At 54.2% G+C, this 12,198-nt stretch overlaps 1 long non-coding RNA gene across 2 annotated transcripts; it reads left to right on the plus strand.

Moving 5' to 3' along the window:
• The first annotated feature begins 3,388 nt into the window (after positions 1 to 3,388).
• LOC134757166 (uncharacterized) lies at positions 3,389 to 7,797 on the plus strand. 2 transcript variants are annotated; one of them, XR_010130856.1, is made up of 5 exons: positions 3,389 to 3,501; positions 3,595 to 3,827; positions 4,603 to 4,797; positions 6,860 to 6,917; positions 7,039 to 7,797. It is a non-coding gene; the product is annotated as an uncharacterized lncRNA (long non-coding RNA). The 2 variants fall into 2 exon arrangements; XR_010130855.1 differs by having other exon boundaries at positions 3,390 to 3,501; positions 4,603 to 4,793.
• Positions 7,798 to 12,198: the final 4,401 nt, after the last annotated feature.

Consider the following 12,198-nt stretch of genomic DNA (forward strand, 5'->3'; position numbering starts at 1 on the left):
GGCTTGTTTTACGGTCAGGGCCCCGGCCCAGGGTTAGGGATGTTTTACGGTGAGGGCCAGGGCCTAGGGTTAGGGTTGTTTCAGGGTCAGGGCCAGGGCCCAGGGTTAGGGTTGTTTTAGGTTCAGGGCCAGTGCCCAGGGTTAGGGTTGTTTTAGGGTCATGGCGAGGGCCCAGGTTTAGGGTTGTTTTAGGGTCAGGGGCAGGGCCCAGGTTTAGGCTTGTTTTAGGGTCAGGGCCAGGGCCCTGGGTTAGGCTTGTTTTAGGGTCAGGGCCAGGGCCCAGGGTTAGGCTTGTTTTAGGGTCAGGGCCTGGGCCCAGGGTTAGGGATGTTTTACGGTCAGGGCCAGGGCCCAGGGTTAGGGTTGTTTTAGGGTCAGGGTCAGGGCCCAGGTTTAGGGTTGTTTTAGGGTCAGGGCCAGGGCCCAGGGTTAGGGTTGTTCTACGGTCAGGGCCAGGGCTCAGGGTTAGGGTTGTTTTAGGGTCATGTCCAGGGCCCACGGTTAGTGTTGTTTTAGGGTCATGTCCAGGGCCCACGGTTAGGGTTGTTTTAGGGTCAGGTCCAGGGCCCAGGATTAGGGTTGTTTTAGGGTTAGGGTCAGGGCCTAGGGTTAGGGTTGTTTTCGGGTCAGGGCCAGGTTCCTGGGTAAGGGTTGTTTCAGTGTCAGGGCCAGGTCCCAGGGTTAGGGTTGTTTTAGAGTCAGGGCCAGGGCCCAGGGTTATGGTTATTTTAGGGTCAGTGCCCAGGGTTAAGGTTGTTTTAGGGTCAGGGCCCAGGGTTAGGGTTGTTTTAGGGTGAGTGCTCATGGTTGGGTTTATTTTAGGGTCAGGGCCAGGGCCTAGGGTTAGGTTTGTTTTAGGGTCAGGGCCAGGGCCCAGGGTTAGGGTTGTTTTAGGGTCACGGCCAGGGCCCAGGGTTAGGCTTGTTTTAGGGTCAGGGCCAGGGCCCACTGTTAGGGTTGTTTTAGGGTCAGGGCCAGGGCCCAGGGTTAGGTTTGTTTTAGGGTCAGGGCCAGGGCCCAGGGTTAGGTTTGTTTTAGGGTCAGGGCCTGGGCCCAGGGTTAGGGTTGTTTTAGGTTCAGGGCCAGGGCCCAGAGTTATGGTTTTTTAGGGTCAGGGCCAGGGCCCAGGGTTAGGCTTGTTTTAGGTTCAGGGCCAGGGCCCAGGGTTAGGCTTGTTTTAGGGTCAGAGCCAGGGCCCAGGGTTAGGGTTGTTTTATGATCAGGGTTAGGGCCAGGGCCCAGGGTTAGGGTTGTTTTAGGGTCAGGGCGAGGTCCCAGGGTTAGGCTTGTTTTAGGGTCAGGGCCAGGGCCCAGGGTTAGGGTTGTTTTAGGGTCAGGGCCAGGGCGCAGGTTTTGGCTTGTTTTAGGGTCAGGGCCAGGGCCCAGGGTTAGGCTTGTTTTACGGTCAGGGCCAGGGCCCAGGGTTAGGCTTGTTTTAGTGCCAGGGCCCCGGGTTAGGGTTTTTTTAAGTTTGGGGCCCAGGGTTAGGCTTGTTTTAGGATCAGGGCCCAGGGTTAGGGTTGTTTTAGGGTCATGGCCAGCGCCCAGGGTTAGGGTTGTTTTAGGGTCAGGGCCAGGGCCCACGGTTAGGCTTGTTTTAGGGTCAGGGACAGGGCCCAGGGTCAGGGTTGTTTTAGGTCAGGGCCAGGGCCCTGGGTTAGTCTTGTTTTAGGGTCAGGGACAGGGCCCACGGTTAGGGTTGTTTTAGGGTCAGGGCCAGTGCCCAGGGTTAGTGTTGTTTTAGGGTCAGGGCCATGGCCCAGGGTTAGGGTTGTTTTAGGGTCAGGGACAGGGCCCAGGGTTAGGGTTGTTTTAGGGTCAGGACATGGGCCCAGGTTTAGGCTTGTTTTAGTGCCAGGGCCCAGGGTTAGGGTTGTTTTAGGGTCAGGGCCAGGGCCCAGGGTCAGGGTTGTTTTAGGTCAGGGCCAGGGCCCAGCATTAGGGTTGTTTTAGTGTCAGGGCCAGGGCCCAGGTTTAGGGGTGTTTTAGGGTCAGGGCCAGGGCCCAGGATTAGGCTTGTTTTAGGGTCAGGGCCAGGGCCCAGGGATAGGGTTGTTTTAGGGTCAGGTCCAGGGCCCAGGGTTAGGGTTGTTTTAGGGTCAGGGCCAGGGCCCAGGGATAGGGTTGTTTTAGGGTCAGGGTCAGGGCCCAGGTTTAGGGTTGTTTTAGGGTCAGGGCCAGGGCCCAGTGTTAGGGTTGTTTTACGGTCAGGGCCAGGGCTCAGGGTTAGGGTTGTTTTAGGGTCATGTCCAGGGCCCAGGGTTATGGTTGTTTTAGGGTGAGGGCCAGGGCCCAGGGTTAGGCTTGTTTTAGGGTCAGGGCCAGGTCCCAGGGTTAGGGTTGTTTTAGGTTCAGTGCCAGGGTTCAGGGTAAGGGTTGTTTCAGTGTCAGGGTCAGGGCCCAGGGTTAGGGTTGTTTTATTTTCAGGGCCAGGGCCCAGGGTTATGGTTATTTTAGGGTCAGTGCCCAGGGTTAGAGTTGTTTTAGGGTCAGTGCCCAAGATTAGGGTTGCTTTATGGTCAGGTCCAGGGCCCAGGGTTAGGCTTGTTTTAGGGTCACGGCCAGTGCCCAGGTTTAGGCTTGTTTTAGGTTCAGGGCCAGGGCCCAGGTTTATGGTTGTTTTAGTGTCATGGCCAGGGCCCAGGGTTAGGCTTGTTTTAGTGCCAGGGCCCAGGGTTAGGGTTGTTTTAGGGTCAGGGCCAGGGCCCAGGTTTAGGCTTGTTTCAGGTTCAGGTCCGGGGCCAGGGTTAGGGTTGTTTTAGGGTGACGGCCGGGGCCCAGTGTTAGGGTTGTTTTAGGGTCAGGTCCGGGGCCCAGTGTTAGGGTTGCTTTAGGGTCAGGGCCAGGGCCCAGGTTTAGGGTTGTTTAAGGTCAGGGCCGGGTCCCAGGTTTGGGGTTTTAGGCTCAGGACCAGGGCCTAGTGTTAGGGTATTAGTGTCAGGGCCCAGGGTTAGGGTTTTAGGGTCAGGGCCCAGGGTTAGGGTTTTAGTGTCAGGGCCCAGGTTTAAGGTGATTTCCAGGAAGTGACCTCACAATGACTCAAGCTACCACTTACTGTTGATTGTGACGAAATGCCAGCTGAGGCACATGCCTTGGGAGCTAAGTGGTTGCTGCCCTTGACTACTGTGAAGACTGGTGTGGGAAGGGTCGCTTTAATGCACTTGAGCTGGGGTCCCCAACCCCTGAGCCATGGAGCCGTAAGGAGCCACACAGCAGGTGAGTGGTGTCGAGTGAGGGAGTGAGGGAAGCTTCGTCTGTATTTACAGCCTCTCCCCTTTGCTCACATTCCCGCTTGAGCTCCACCTTCTCAGATGAGCAGCAGCATTAGATTCTCATAGGAGAACGCACCCTGTTGTGAACCGTGCATGTGAGGGATCTAGGTTGCGCTGTTCTTATGAGAATCTAATACCTATTGATCTGTCACTTTCTCCCATCACGCTCAGGTGGGACCATCCAGTTTCAGGAAAACAAGCTTAACATGCCCACTGATTCTACATTATGGTGAGTTCTATAATTATTTTATTATATATTCCAGTGTAATAATGGAAATGAAGTGCCTAATCAACGTAAATGTGCTTAAATCTTTTGGCCCAGCTCCTACCTCCCGGCAGCCTTGCCAGGCCCAGAACTCTCTCCAGTCAGCCTCTACAGACCAAGCTCATGACTCACAATGGCCTATTTAGGCCCATACCCTACCTCACGGCAGTCTCCGCAGATGAGCCTACTGCCTCACAACAGCCTCCACAGGCACAGCTCCATCGTTACAATGGCCTCTTTAGACCCAGCTCCTGCCTCCCAGCCTTCTCTCCAGGCCCTGAACTTTCTCCGTAAGTTGAGGTAGCTGGGACTGTAGGTATACATGACGATACTTGGCTAATTTTTAAATTGTTTTGCAGACATGGGGTCTCACTTTGTTGGCCAGGCTGCTGTCAAACTAATGGCCTCAAGTGACCCTTCCACCCCTGCCTCCCATCCTCGAGGTATGTGCCACAACTAGGAGCACTTGTTCAATTTTCTAAAGAAAAAATTTCTAAAGTAAGGCTGTGGGATGATGGCAGGAAGATAAAAGAAAAACAGAAGAATAAGTTAAAATGACTTATTCACACATATTCTTTTGACAGCAAGAAGAACTGTTAGTATATACATTCCTTACAAACAAACAAATGGCAGATAAACAATGTTGTATAGGAACTTCAACACACACTGTACAATATTCCCACTTTGCTGACATAAGTTATGGAAATTTCGTGGTTTCCTTGAGTGTCGCTACCAGTATTTTGCTTCTCTGATGATTTTTATCAACTTCCTCATCTGTTAACTTCTCTCCAAAGTATGTCATGTCACGACATGCTGCCGCTGCACGAACACGGCCAGTGTCTTCCTATTAAACATGTAGAATGCTTTCCTAATTTCTCTTTTTACTCTCTGTCTTTGTGTTCTGCATTTTCCTTACTTTTATTGTCAGAAACTCCAGAAAGTCAATCGTACTAATTTATCATGATTTGCTTTATTAATTTATACTTTGCTTATATGGAATTTTGCCCAACAGACCTCATTACAATTTCTAACCTGTTTTATTTTGTTTTTTTTTTTCTGAGACAGGGTCTCCCTCTGTTGTCCGAGGCTGGAGGGTAGTAGTGCTATCGCAGCTGACTGCAGCCTCAACCTTCCAGGCTGAAGCGATCCTCCCATCTCAACCTCCCACGTGGCTGAGACTACAGGTGCTTGCCACTACGCCCAACTAATATTTGGTATTTTCGTACACGTGGATTCCAGAGGGGTGACAGCGAAACGTGAGTAAGCATGGATTTTGGTATATGCAGAGATGGGCGGCTGTAACTAATTCTGTATACTGAGGGACGGCAACTGTATATGTTTTTACAATTACGCTGTAGGATACATACTGTTGCATAGCCTTGAAAATAATAATTTTTAATGGAGTGGAAGAATAATAATAATACTGCTAAAAGTAGCAGCTGGCCAGGTGTGGTGGCTCACACTGGTAATCGCAACACTTTGGGAGGCTGAGGCAGGAGGATGGCTTGAGGCCAAGAGTTTGCGATAGGCCTTGGAAACAAAGGGGGAGTCACCATCCCTACAGAAAAATACATGAATTAGCCTAGTGTGGTGGCACGTTCCTGTAGTCCCAGCTACTTGGGAGGCTGAGGTGGGAGGATCACTCAAGCCCAGGGAGGCTGAGACTGCAGTGAGTCATGATCAGGCCTCTGCACTCCAGCCTGGGTGACAGAGTGAGACCCTGTCTCAAAACAACAAAAAAGTAGCAGCTAACATCAACTGACCTTTTATACCAGGTGCCTATTGATACCATAGTTTAATTTCTTAGAACTGTTTCTTATTTCACTTACCAACTCTGTCTTCAGTTACTCCCAGATTTTTACTGTGTGTGTACAGATGACCTTTTGTTTAGATTGAATTGTCTCCCCAGAAGTAAGATTACTGTGAGTCATGGTGAATGGACATTCTCATTACCCTTGATGTAAATTGACAGGGTTTTGGGTGCCTCCCAGCTATAATCTTAGCACTTTGGGAGGCTAAGAGAGGAGGATTGCTTGAGGCCAAGAGTTGGAGGAGGCAGTATGGCAGTATGGTGAGACCCTGTCTCCATTATTTTAAAAAATTGACAAGCTTTACCCAGGAAGGCTTATACACAATTTAAACACCCCTCATAGTATAAGAAAGTGCCCATTTCACTGCACCTTTGCCAGCACAGGGTATTATAATTTAGTAAGTCATTTTTTGTTTGATTATTTTAAATAGATAAAAGACCTCATATTACTTTACTTGTCACATTTCAACATCTTTCCTTAGCTTATTAGCTCTACCTCTTTTCTGTCTGTAAATGGTTGTTGTTGTTTTGTTCTTTGAGACAGGGTCTTGCTCTGTCACCAGGCTAGACTGTAGTGGCATAATCATGCCTCGCTGCAGCCTTGACCTCCCAGGCTCAAACTTCAGCATTCCGAGTAGCTGGGACTACAAGTGTGCACCACCACTCCCAGCTAACTTTTTTCTTCTTTTGGATAGAGACAGGTTCTCACTGTGTTGTCCAGACCGGTCTCTAGCTCCTGGCCTTAAGCAATCCTCCTGCATTAGCTTCTCAAATTGCTGGAATTTCAGGCATGAGCCACCATGCCTGGCCTGGGCTAGTCCTGTATTCTCTAGAGTTCTCTTTACTTTGTGCTAGCCAATCTCTCATTATGCTGTTCACCTGTTATAATGAATAATTCTCCGTATTAAATTTTACCACTTTAAACTTTTGAGTGGTTTATGCTTCCTGATTGGACTCTGACTAATACGTTAGGAAGGGTCCCAGGAGATAAACCCACACAGATGGGATTTGGGCATAGGTTTGGTTTCCCAGGGGGCAGTGCTGAGCTCTTTGCCAGTGGGAAATGGGATGCTGGTGATTTCCAGGAAGTGACCTCACAGTGACTCAAGCTACCACTTACTGTTGATTGTGACGAAATGCCAGCTGAGGCACATGCCTTGGGAGCTAAGTGGTTGCTGCCCTTGACCACTATGAAGACTGGTGTGGGAAGGGTCGCTTTGGATGCACTTGAGCAGGGGTCCCCAACCCCTGAGCCATGGAGCCGTAGGGAGCAACACAGCAGGAGGTGAGTGGTGTCGAGTGAGGGAGTGAGGGAAGCTTCGTCTGTATTTACAGCCACTCCCCTTTGCTCACATTCCCGCTTGAGCTCCACCTTCTCAGATGAGCAGCAGCATTAGATTGTCATAGGAGAACGCACCCTGTTGTGAACCATGCATGTGAGGGATCTAGGTTGCGCTGTGCTTATGAGTATCTAATACCTATTGATCTGTCACTTTCTCCCATCACGCTCAGGTGGGACCATCCAGTTTCAGGAAAACAAGCTTAACACGCCCACTGATTCTACATTATGGTGAGTTGTATAATCATTTTATTATATATTGGATATATAATACGTATATATATTTATATATATGTAATAATGGAAATAAAGTGCCTAATAAATGTAAATGTGCTTAAATCTTTTTAAGCAGATTCTTCAGGCCCAGCATCTGCCTCACTGTGGACTCCCCAAGCCAAGCTCCCAACCTTTCAGCAGCTTCTACACACCCAGCTCCCGCCTGCCAGTGGCCTCTTCAGGCCCATGGGGCTCATTCCTCACAACAGCCTTTCCAGTCCCAGTTTTTCCCTTCCGGCGGCCTCTCCGGGCTGAGAACCTCCTCAAGTCGGCCTCTCCAGACTCACTTGCACCCTCCAGGCGTCCTCTCCGGGCCAAGCTCCTCTTCCTGGCTGCGTCTCCAGGCCTGACTCCTGCCTCTCAACAACCTCTTTGGACTCAGTGCCTACCCATCTCCTGGCGTCCTTGGTCGGCCCACAGCTTCCTCAAGCCAAGCTCCCCAGGCCCAGGTCAGGCCTCACGGTGCCCCCTCCACGATGAGCTCCTGCCCTCCAATGGCACCTGCAGGCCCCAAATGGTCTCCGGTCGGTGGGCTCCTCCACGCCAAGCTTGGGCCTCCCGGTGACCTCTGCAGGCCCAAGTTGTCCTGAAGTCGGCATCTCCCAGCCATGCCTCCCAGCAAGTAAGCAAGCTCTTTTGGCTCAACTCCTGCCCAGCTCCCAACCGCCTTTGTAGGTCCCGAACTTTCTCCAGCCAAGTTCTTTGGGCCTCATTCCTGCCGCCCGGTGGCCTGTACGGGCCCAGCAATGGTTGGAGAACGGCCTCTGCAGGTCCCGCTCTTGCCTCCCAGGGGCCTCTCCAGGCCCAGCTCTTGCCCCCACGGCGGCCACCTGGGGCCAAGTCCCTGCCTGCCTCCCAGCAGCCCGCATGCGGCCCAGCTCCTCCCTCACGGTGGCCTGTTGATGCCCATGCCTCTGGTACCCTGCCCAGAGGCATGAGCCCCTGCCACACACTGGCTCCTCCCACGCTGAGAGAGGTCAGCGTGAGCCCTTGCCTCACACCGGCCCCTCCCATCCTGAGAGAGGTCAGCGTGAGCCCCTTGACTCACACTGGCTCCTCCCACGCTGAGAGAGGTCAGCGTGAGCCCTTGCCTCACACCGGCCCCTCCCATGCTGAGAGAGGTCGGCGTGAGCCCTTGCCTCACACCGGCCCCTCCCATGCTGAGAGAGGTCGGCGTGAGCCCCTTGCCTCACACCGGCCCCTCCCACGCTGAGAGAGGTCGGCGTGAGCCCTTGCCTCACACCGGCCCCTCTCACGCTGAGAGAGGTCAGCGTGAGCCCCTTGCCTCACACGGGCCCCTCTCACTCTGACAGAGGTCGGCCTGAGCCCTTGTCTCACACCGGCCCCTCCCACGCTGAGAGAGGTCGGCATGAGCCCCTTGCCTCACACGGGCCCCTCTCACTCTGACAGAGGTCAGCCTGAGCCCTTGTCTCACACCGGCCCCTCCCACGCTGAGAGAGGTCAGCATGAGCCCTTGCCTCACACCGGCCCCTCCCACGCTGAGAGAGGTCAGCATGAGCCCCTTGCCTCACCCCGGCCCCTCCCATGCTGAGAGAGGTCGGCGTGAGCCCTTGCCTCACACCGGCCCCTCCCATGCTGAGAGAGGTCGGCGTGAGCCCTTGCCTCACACCGGCCCCTCCCACGCTGAGAGAGGTCGGCGTGAGCCCTTGCCTCACACCGGCCCCTCCCACGCTGAGAGAGGTCAGCGTGAGCCCCTGCCTCAACAGGCCACCGTGAGGGAGGAGCAGGGTCGCACGCGGGCTGCTGTGAGGCAGGCAGCGACTTGGGCCTGGGAGGTCGTGGTGGGGTGAGAGCTGGGCTTGGAGACTCCCCTGGGAGGCAACAGCGGGGCCTACAGACTCTGTTCTCCAGCCGGAGCTGGGACTGTTCAGGTACTGGGAGGTGGGATGTGGGTCTGAAGAGCTTGGTTGCAGAAACTTCGGGGTCTACAAACGCAGGCGGGAGCTGAGCCAAAAAAGCTTGTTTGCTGGGAGGCGGGAGATGCAGCCAGGAGAAACAGCTGTGCCTGCAGAGGCCGCCATGCGGGAGGCGGAGGCCGGGCCTCCTCAAATCGGCCTCTCCAGACCCACTTGCAGCCTCCCGGCATCCTCTCCGGGCCCAGCTCTTCCTCCCAGCTGCGTCTCCAGGCCTGACTCTGGCCTCCCAACAACGTCTTTGGACTCAGCTCCTGCCCAGCTCCCAGCAGGCCCAAGTTGTCGTCAAGTCGGCCTGGAATTGGGCCCGGAAGAGCAGCAAGTCGGCCTCCCCGGGCCCAGCTCCGTCCTCTCGGCGGCCTCTCCAGGTGCAAAACTTCCTCGAGTCAGCCTCTCCAGGCCCAGCTCCTCCTGCCTCCCAGTGGCCTCTTTCAGCCCAGACCAGCTCATGGCTCTTGGCGACCTTCCCAGGCCCCGCTTTTGACTTTTGGTGGCCTCTTCAGGCCCAGAACTTGACCTCCAGTGGGCCTTTGCAGGCCCGGCCTCCTGCCTCTCGAAGGCCTGCACGGGCCCGGACTCACAGCGGACTCACAGCGGACTCTCCATGCCCAGCTAGCTCTCGCCTCATTGCGGCCTCCCGAGTCCAAAGCTCCTGCCTCTCGGCCGCTTCGGCAGGCCCAGCTCCCGCCTGCCAGTGGCCTCTTTAGGCCCAGCTCATTCCTCACAACGGCCTTCCCAGGCCCCGTTTTTCCCTTCTGGCAGCCTCTTGGCCTCTAATTTGTTTATCTTTTGTGTATAAATCCCAAAATATTGAATTTTGGAATATTTCCACCATTATGTAAATATTTTGGTAGGTGATTTATTTGGGGTGAGTTTCTGCACCAAGCTCGAATTTTTTATTTTATTTTCCTTATTATTTGGTGTTAAACAGGTTTAATGACGGTCATGGCAACTGTTTGGCACAATGAAAAATATCGCCCATGATCAACGTGTTCTGTTCTGGGGAAGGGGGCAAAGGCAGGGTGAATCACTTTCTTAAAAAGTATAGCTCAAGTTGGGAGTGCAGAGGGAATGGGGAGAAAACCCTCCCGCTGCCTGTGTCGAAGTGCAGGAGCCCCCACCCCCATACTCACCTGAGTCCAGCCCCTCTGGGGAAAGAAGGGGTGCATGAACTCCCCCTAGTCCACAGGCACCTCCCTGTGGCCCAAGGCCCTCTTCACACTCCATCTTGTAGCCCCAACAGGAGCTATTTTCCGAAAATAGCTTTTGGAAGGGTTGCACCAGAGCCTGAGCAGGGTGAGGTGGGGTCAGGCAGGGCTGGGAGTCAGGGCAGGGGCAGCAGCAGTGGACCCGCTATGCACACATCTTCTTCTCCAAGGTTTGTGTGCAGAACCTCCTGCCCATGCTGCCCCAGCAGCTTCAGTTGGCACCTGCCCCAGTCCAGCCTCTGGGACCCATGCAGCAGCTCCCAGCGGCCCTGCACCCACCACCAGCATCCGTTTCACCTGCAGTTGAAGATCCGTGAGGTGCCCAGAATATCATGTAGTCATCAGTCCCACGGAGCAGCCCGCGAGGCTGAGGGTCCTCCCACTGGACAGCCCCCCATCTGGCACCAGTGCTGCCCCTGCCCCTACTCTCAGCCTCACGTGACTCTCGGGCAGAGGCAGTGGTGGGGCAGCCAGGGCAGCGTCAAGAGTCTGAGCCAGGTGAGGTGCAGTCAGGACCCCCACAGGGCTGGGAGTCAGGGCAGGGGCAGAACAAACCTTGGAGGCGAAGATGTGTGCATAGTGGGCCTGGAGGGCGGCTGTGGCCTAGTGGACGGGAAGAAGCAGTGGGCCTGGAAGAGCTGCATGATCAGGGCTGGCACTGGTCCAGGGTGCGTGCAGTGAAGAGGACAGCGCCTTCTCGGTCTCCAGTTCCCTGAGCCTGTCCTCGGGAGCCTGCCCCTACCTGAGAGGCCCTCCTGCCCGGCACCCACCTGTGGAAGCCCAGTCCATTCTTCAAAGCTGTAGTCACTAGAGTGCCGTGGGTTGCAAGTGACAGATAACCAACTCAGAGTGGCTTAAACAATGAGGACAGCTGAGGTCTTGCTGCACCAGGGTGCACCAATGCAGCAGCCCCTCAGCACTGTTAGGGTGATGGTTCTCTCCATCTTTGCTTGTGGCTGTGCGCTTTTCCTTGTAGAGCAAAATCAAGTCCCGTTTCCTATTCCTAAGGGTGTCTGGGTGAGGAAGGTTCAGGTGCAAACCAAGGTCAGAATGACGCTGTCAGTCTCCATCAGCCAAGCAGGACCCTCAGGTCCTAGGTGGCTGCTGCAGGTCCAGGCATCACATGTAACAATAAGGTCCTTGGCTGGGTAAGGAATTGGTAAGGACCGATTCCTTTTCTCGTGTCTCAGTTTAAGAGTGAGGAAACCTCTCCCAGAAGTCCCCAGGAGACCTGTCCTTTTGTCTCGTTGGCCAGAATTGGATCACGTGCCCGTGTTAAACCTGCCCTGTGTGGTTCACCCAGGACCGGGTCAGGACTGATGCCTGTGCAGGTCTGGAGCAAGGACAAGGCGTTGAGTCCACCTCAAAGGTTCTCCATGTTAGGGGGCATATTCCAGCCCCCATGGGCTGTGGTGCCCCTTCCTTTGAGCCCAGAACCTCTTTGGCCCCAGTCATGTTCTACCTGGACCTGTGATATTTGTAATGCACTCGATGTTACGGCACCAACTATGTGGCAGGCTCTGTGTTAGGCACAGAGATACAAGAATGCTGAGAGGCAACCTCTGACCTGAGGGTGTTCATCAAAACCAAGACAAACAGGCGACCCCACAGCGAGGGACAGGGAGGCAAGAACCCAGATGGAAAGCTCTGGCTGGCGGAGGTCACTCACAGAGAGGGCTCAGCCCTAAGACTGGGAGGAGGGAGGAAGTGGGCTGACGGAAAAGAGGAAAGGGAGGTGCTCTTGGCAGAGGGACAGCTGTGTACGCAGGTCCTGAAGTGTCAGAAACTCAGCCCAGTGTAGGCAAAACAATAGAGCCAAGTGGCTCAAAGAAGGGGAAGAGACCTATGAGGAGGCCAAAGCGGTCATATCACACAAGGTCTTGAATGCCACACCAAGGAGGCTGAACTGAGTCCAGGAGTTGATGGAGAACCTTTCAACAATTTAAAGCAGATGAATGAAGATGTTTATAAAAATCTTAACACTTGTCTCTAAGCTCCTGGGAAGCAGGGATGATGGCTCGTTTCTCTCTGTCCCCCCTGCAGTGCCGGCCTGGCTGAATGGCTGTTTCCCCAACTATAAAATGCTTTCAACAC

This window comes from Gorilla gorilla, chromosome 15, assembly GCF_029281585.2.
Source record: "Gorilla gorilla gorilla isolate KB3781 chromosome 15, NHGRI_mGorGor1-v2.1_pri, whole genome shotgun sequence".
NCBI classification, from domain to species: domain Eukaryota; kingdom Metazoa; phylum Chordata; class Mammalia; order Primates; family Hominidae; genus Gorilla; species Gorilla gorilla.